This window comes from Triticum aestivum, chromosome 1A (assembly GCF_018294505.1).
Source record: "Triticum aestivum cultivar Chinese Spring chromosome 1A, IWGSC CS RefSeq v2.1, whole genome shotgun sequence".
Classification (NCBI taxonomy): Eukaryota; Viridiplantae; Streptophyta; class Magnoliopsida; order Poales; family Poaceae; genus Triticum; species Triticum aestivum.
Genome location: NC_057794.1, coordinates 496,336,031 through 496,342,167, shown reverse-complemented (window position 1 = coordinate 496,342,167; position 6,137 = coordinate 496,336,031). Strand labels below are relative to the sequence as shown.

Here is a 6,137-nt window from a genome sequence, read left to right as displayed (position 1 = left end):
GCGTGAGGCCGAGGAGGAGGCGCGCCAGGCTGCAGCTGCATAGGCGGCCGCACAGCCCCCCGCTCCGGCACAGCCCGACATGGCAGCGCTCTGGAACACGGCGTTCGCCTGGGTCGGGCCGGCGCCGATGCTCATCGACCTCACGGACCCCGAGGATGACGACGACGCCTAGGGCAGCGCGCCGCCTCGTAGTTTAGGCTGTTTTTATTTTTTCTAAATGCAAATGTGGACGCGTGGACTCTCGCCGGCCTTCGTGGCCGGCTTTAATGTTTAATTGATGTAGTTTCTCTTTTTTTAAATATGTATGCGTTTATTTTTTTTGGCGCCGTTTAAAATGGGTCGCAGGCCAGTGTTGGGCGTAGGTGTCGACCCAAATGCGGAAGGGGGCATCTGTGTTCGTTTGGCCAACCCAAACGGACAAAAAGCGGACGAAATCGACGTCCATTTGAGTCGGCCGGTTGAAGTTGCTCTTATGTGGTTCTTGGGGACTCATAATTTGTTCCGTTTTTTCTTTACCTCCTATTTATGGGCTCACTTTTGTTAGGGAGCCGATTCAGGACCAGATACGTATCTTGTCGGTTATCTCCAGCAAGTCAGGTGCCAATATGTTTGGGTAAGTGTCCACGACGGAGTAGGTAACTTACGACGTTGACACTGCCGGGCTCACTGTCCTCATTGCAGCTGACCGCAACGCGGGACAGCGGGATCTGCTCCGGGCGGTCCAGGGCAAGCCGGTGCCGCTCGTGTAGCCGAACGGCGGCCGTAGCGGCACGGCCGGGGAGAGTTGCGTCGACCAGGTCTTGTAATGGTGGTCAACTGGTCTGAGCCAACCCCTCCTCCCACTTCCTCATCCCGAGGTCTGCTCCTCTAGGTTTTTATTTCTTGTTTTTTTTTTAATTAAACCAGTTGCTGCATCAATTGATTCTCAAGGTAATGGTATCTTCATGTTTTGAAGGTTCTTTGATGTCATTCTTCAGGGTTCACCCGCCTCCTGCGTTCAGCTCATTGTCCAATCTAGAGGAATTGGCGCTAGAAATGAACGAGTCTGATGCAGGTAGCACTAATAACAAGGACGATAATGATGTTTACTAGATAATCATATCAGTGTTAAGTCATACAACGAGGAAGATGTATGTTATTTATCAGCATGATTGTTTTGGTGGATCTCCTTCTTATTAGTTTTTTTATCATTAGTAAAGGAATAGATGTGTTACAGTTTCATTTTATATTACAGATGCTTGATGGATTATTTTCCTGTCCAATTGCGAAATTTAATTGTTCAAATATTATGTATTCGAATTTGTGTGTCTGAATTTTATTTCTTCAACCAGCAGGATGCACCTGCCAATGCTATTATATTGATGTGAATTCCATGTTATGATTCCAGTTTGTTTCTCAATCTGCCATGTATCCTAAGTTTTGTTACATGTATTGTGGCCATGTTCCATTTCTATTCAGGACATAAATCTGTGAACAATGTAGAGCCTCTGTTATTTTGATTTTATTTGAAGCTACCATATCGCAATCCAATTGCTAAACTGTATTTCTTCTTCCAGGAAAGTTCTATCTACACCTTACGCAGATCTTGAGCTCGATGGCTTGCCACCATCACACCATGATCGGAATGGTTGAGTTTGGAATGTTTCAAAGTCTTCCTTTTACTGCTTCTTAATAGTTATGTTAAATTGTGCTATGTTTCTATGAAATATCCCTTCAGATAGTATGATTAGCTTACTCTTCTAGGTTTTAGTGATTCTGGCTTTTCTCATTATGGTGACTTTGCAGGCTTGCTCTAAATGGTCATTTGATAATAGGATTGCCTATTGGAGATGACTTGTCAAGCTTGAGTATGGCAGATACTAGATCCTGAAAAATTCAGCAAGGATGGACACATTGAAGAGTTTAGATGAGGTTCTTATTTGTCCAATCATTTCATGCCTTTTTTGGTAACATAAATTCAATCTTGTAATTTGTACTGGAAACTTTTAACTTATTCTAATTACAGTTGAGTTTGCCCATTAGTATTAGGTGGAGCTAACGGAACAAAAGAGATGTTAAACAGAAATGGTGGACATATTGAAATCTTAGCAGTTGCATCTTGAATATCCTATTGGCGTTCTCCTCTTAGTCTTACAATGCTATATTGCTTGAGCCAGGCTTCTCTTGTGACTGAAACCTAATCTTTCTTTACTTGCAATGGAGGTTTCAAATGTTGTTTATGTTGTCCACTGAGGTTTTTTTTCTATGCTCAGTCCTTCAATTTCCTGTATTGGATATTTTATACTAGAGACAAAAGCATAGGCACCATTACATCATGCTATTTATCTTATCGTGTCGTTATCTGTATATACTCTGTATGTTATTTTGACATTCCCAGTTTTGTTGTGGTAGTATGTATTTGACTCCTTTTCCCTGCCTTCTTCCTTTGAATCACTCAATGAATTCACTCTTTGGCTCTGAAACTGTCCTCATGGTCATGTCTACTGGTATACAGGGCATTAAAAGCCGTAAATATTGCTATCTATAGGCCGTGTATCATGAATCTCTATTTTACACAGTTTTTTCGCCTCCTCATATTACGTCATATGGTTCAATTGATATTTCAGAAGACACCAATGCATATAGTACAAAATAATACAAAGACATGTATCTTGTTGTCATTGCAAAATCAAAGAACAATGAGTTTTCACTGGCAAGTGTGTTATTTTGTTCCTTTTCTATTTGTTGCATTACTTGATTTGAGTGCTTTGTTTCGCACGGTAAAGTGACAAAAATAATGATCCAGTTCCGTAGTTTTGTTCTCTTCTCTTTTGTGTACATATGAAAGAAACTACTATTGGAATAGATTAGTAAATGAATATTCAATTAATTATAGCATTTTGTACTTTACTCGCAGGTACTGTTTGTCCATCCCTATACATTATTATTTTGATGTCCTTTGGCTCCTTACATCTTACACTCTTTTTGATAGTTGGCTCTCTATTTCTTCCCTTAACATTAAGTGTTTTTATACTACTGTATGAATCCCTAATCTGCTGCTTCGTTTCACTTACAGAGAATGTACTGCTAGCATGTTGATGTGGTAATTGGTTCTCTGTTTCTTCAGCTACTTAGTAAGGGTTTGCTCTAAACTTTTTCCGGTTCGTTAATTGATATCTTCATTCTCCATTGGCAACACTTATTGCTATCTAAATCGTGGTTCATCTTTTTTTCTTAGCTCCCACTTCAAAAGTTTTCGCTATTTTTGTCTTGGTACACTTTTACTTCAAAAGTTCACGCAATGCATAACAAACCTTCCGTGATGTGTCTAACATTTTCAGGTAGATGAGAATGTACCTCATCATTACTGTAAATTTAATTTACTGGTTGGAAAATTATCAGGTGCAAGCATAATCGCCTTTGCCTGTCATATTTACTAGGCATATGTAATCTCTGCCATTGCTGATAATATCATGTTTGATATAGGCTGTTTCAGTCTATGGCTCATCCTATATTTTTACTTGGATCCTGCAAGGTCGAGATTTGCTCAACCTGGCTTTTACATGGATGAATCTTACTTCTACCGTTTCCAAAAAATTTCCTTCTCCAGATGTGGGCATTTGTCGTGCTGTCACTCTAGTCACCTGTCGTTCTCTGTCTCAAGATTCGGTACATCAGCATGAGCATCATCCTCATCACCATCTCTAGGATTCTGGACTAACTGAATGTAGTGCGCTGTCATTGAAAGATTAGCTTGCTCTTGCTGCTTTACGGTCTTTAGATTACATTGTTAGACAACTTGCTACTCCCTCCGTTCCTAAATATTTGTCTTTCTAGACATTTCAAATGACTACTACATACGGATGTATGTAGACATATTTTAGAGTGTAGATTCACTCATTTTGCTCCGTATGTAGTCACTTGTTGAAATGCCTAGAAAGACAAGTATTTAGGAACGGAGGGAGTAGAAATTAGGGTATGCAATGTGCCTTCAAGTTTAAGATGAACTTCCTCTGGTTTTGAGACAGTTTAGCCACTCCATATATTTCCTCTCTCGTAACCTGCACTTAGTATGTCATTTTGTCTATGATACTGTATATCTTTGTTTTTCACCTGAAACTTAGCATGAAAATTTTGAATTAATTAGAGCTCATTTTTTTTGTATGGTTCATTGAGCCGTACTTAAAAATGAACTTCCATTTGATTCGTAATGTGTTCCTGGATTCTTGATTTTAAATTTGTTCTATCAAGATTAATGATTTGAAGGTCCTTCACCTAATGAATTATATTTTCTTGTTGACCCACTTGCATTTGTCAATTTGAGGTCTTGACACTCCTCTCTTGACGGAATAACTGTGCATCAAAGTATATGCAATCATCACCTTCATGATTTGAAGGTCCTTCACCTAATGAATTTTATTTTCTTGCTGACCGACTTGGATTTGTCAATTTGAGGTCTTGACACATAGAACATACACTTTTATTTATGGTGTTTGTTATCATAAGATAGGTTCAGAACCAAGATCTGGGCCAACGCGCCTCGTTCTCGCATGTGTCTTCCACCCCCTGCTGTCTATGCTGGCCATGGGGAGAAAGATGACAGCGCTTCAGATGCCAATAAGGAAGGACGAGAGCAGGATTGACCAGCAGCTCGAGTAGGAGGAGGCCAGCGGTGCCTGGACCATACTTTCTCTGCTTCTTCTTTCCACTTCAGTACATGCCTTCCACTCCCAGCTCGACCTCTCCTTTTCCCGGCTTCTCTGCTTGGCAGTAAGAGGTGACACATCAGATCAGGTAAGAGCAGACCAACTCTTCCCTGTGGAATTTTTACGATGTACTTGTTGGTCTATATGGCTGAAGAGGAATGATTATTTTCTCCATTCAAATCATTTCATAGATACTTCGTTGATAAGAAAGAAATTTGATAAATTAGAGAGAGAGATGTGCTTTCATCAGTTGCAAATTCAAGTGTTTGGTTTGAAGGATGACGCAAATCCCATGCAAGAAACAAGTTAATATGTATCCATCTTTCATGGCATCCTGTTATTAGTTGCCTCTTACAATGTTTTACTGGAAGAATATGTATCCAACATCATCAAGTTCACTTCCTTCCTTGTTTTCACAAGTGTGAGTCAAATAATAGGAAGAACTAGGAATTCACCTAATGGAATGTTATTAAATCATTTTGTTTTTCTTTAAGGAAACTGTGCAACATATATGGAAGGTTTGGTATTAAGATGAGGACATATGCAGACAACAAGCCAACGACATCAGGTTGTCGACAGCAGCGACATCAATGGATGGAGATACACCTGCTGCAATGGACTTTGTTGTCTCATCGGTATGGTCGCCTGTGACAGTACAAGGGAGCTTTCATTTTTTGTTGAAATCTCTGAAGAATTTTATGGAAGGTTTGTTTGTCTGCTTCCAGTCCAAATTTCAATTTGACATTTCATGAATCTAACTCAACACCGCTTGTTTCTTGCTTGCATAAGGGGAATATACTGATTCTGAGGCAGCATAACTGTTCTTGCTCACGAGTAGTTTTGTTGCTTTGTTGATAAGCATACTGAAGGTATTATTCCATTTTCATGACGGTGGCAGCGGGGACTCCTCTGGAGCTTGTGGCGGCGTTCATGGCGGGATTCCTCGTACTGTACCTCAACTACCTGTACAAGCGATGGGGCGGGCAGGACGATGCGCACTGGACGGGATCCAGCACGGTGGCCGGACCGACGAGGAAGAGGACCAACAGAGGGGGACTTGGCAAGGCTGCATGCTGGCAGCCATGCCGATGTTCAAATCTAAGGCGTGTGTGCGTGCCGGCTGCAGCAAGATCAGGGAGGAGTGCACGGTGTTCCTTGGCGCCATGCATGATGGATCTGGCACGGCGGTCGGGCCGACGAGGACCAGCGGATGGGTTCGATGAAAAGTGGCATGGTGCAAAGGTTGGTAGCTGGTGCATAGGTGTTGCTTCATCATCTTGCCTTCTTTGAAGCGTGGGCTGATTGATGGTTAGCCATCATGTACGTAATTTTTTGTGTGAACTTACTTCAATTGGAACCGATAATTTTCTGCCATGATTTCTACTAGATTGTAATCTTGGATGACTTTTGCATCATTGATATTTGAAGGTCTTCAAATGACTTGAATGTCAG

The 6,137-nt window shown here is 41.1% G+C and overlaps 1 long non-coding RNA gene across 5 annotated transcripts; it reads left to right on the top strand.

Annotated features, from left to right (window-relative positions):
- The first annotated feature begins 654 nt into the window (after positions 1-654).
- On the top strand, positions 655-6,137 carry LOC123060094 (uncharacterized). Of its 5 annotated transcripts, none has more exons than XR_006427743.1 (6): positions 655-857; positions 956-1,054; positions 1,557-1,627; positions 1,786-4,773; positions 5,180-5,390; positions 5,584-6,137. It is a non-coding gene; the product is annotated as an uncharacterized lncRNA (long non-coding RNA). The 5 variants fall into 5 exon arrangements; XR_006427764.1 differs by having other exon boundaries at positions 661-857; positions 978-1,054; XR_006427754.1 differs by having other exon boundaries at positions 661-857; positions 978-1,054; positions 1,557-1,911; positions 3,056-4,773.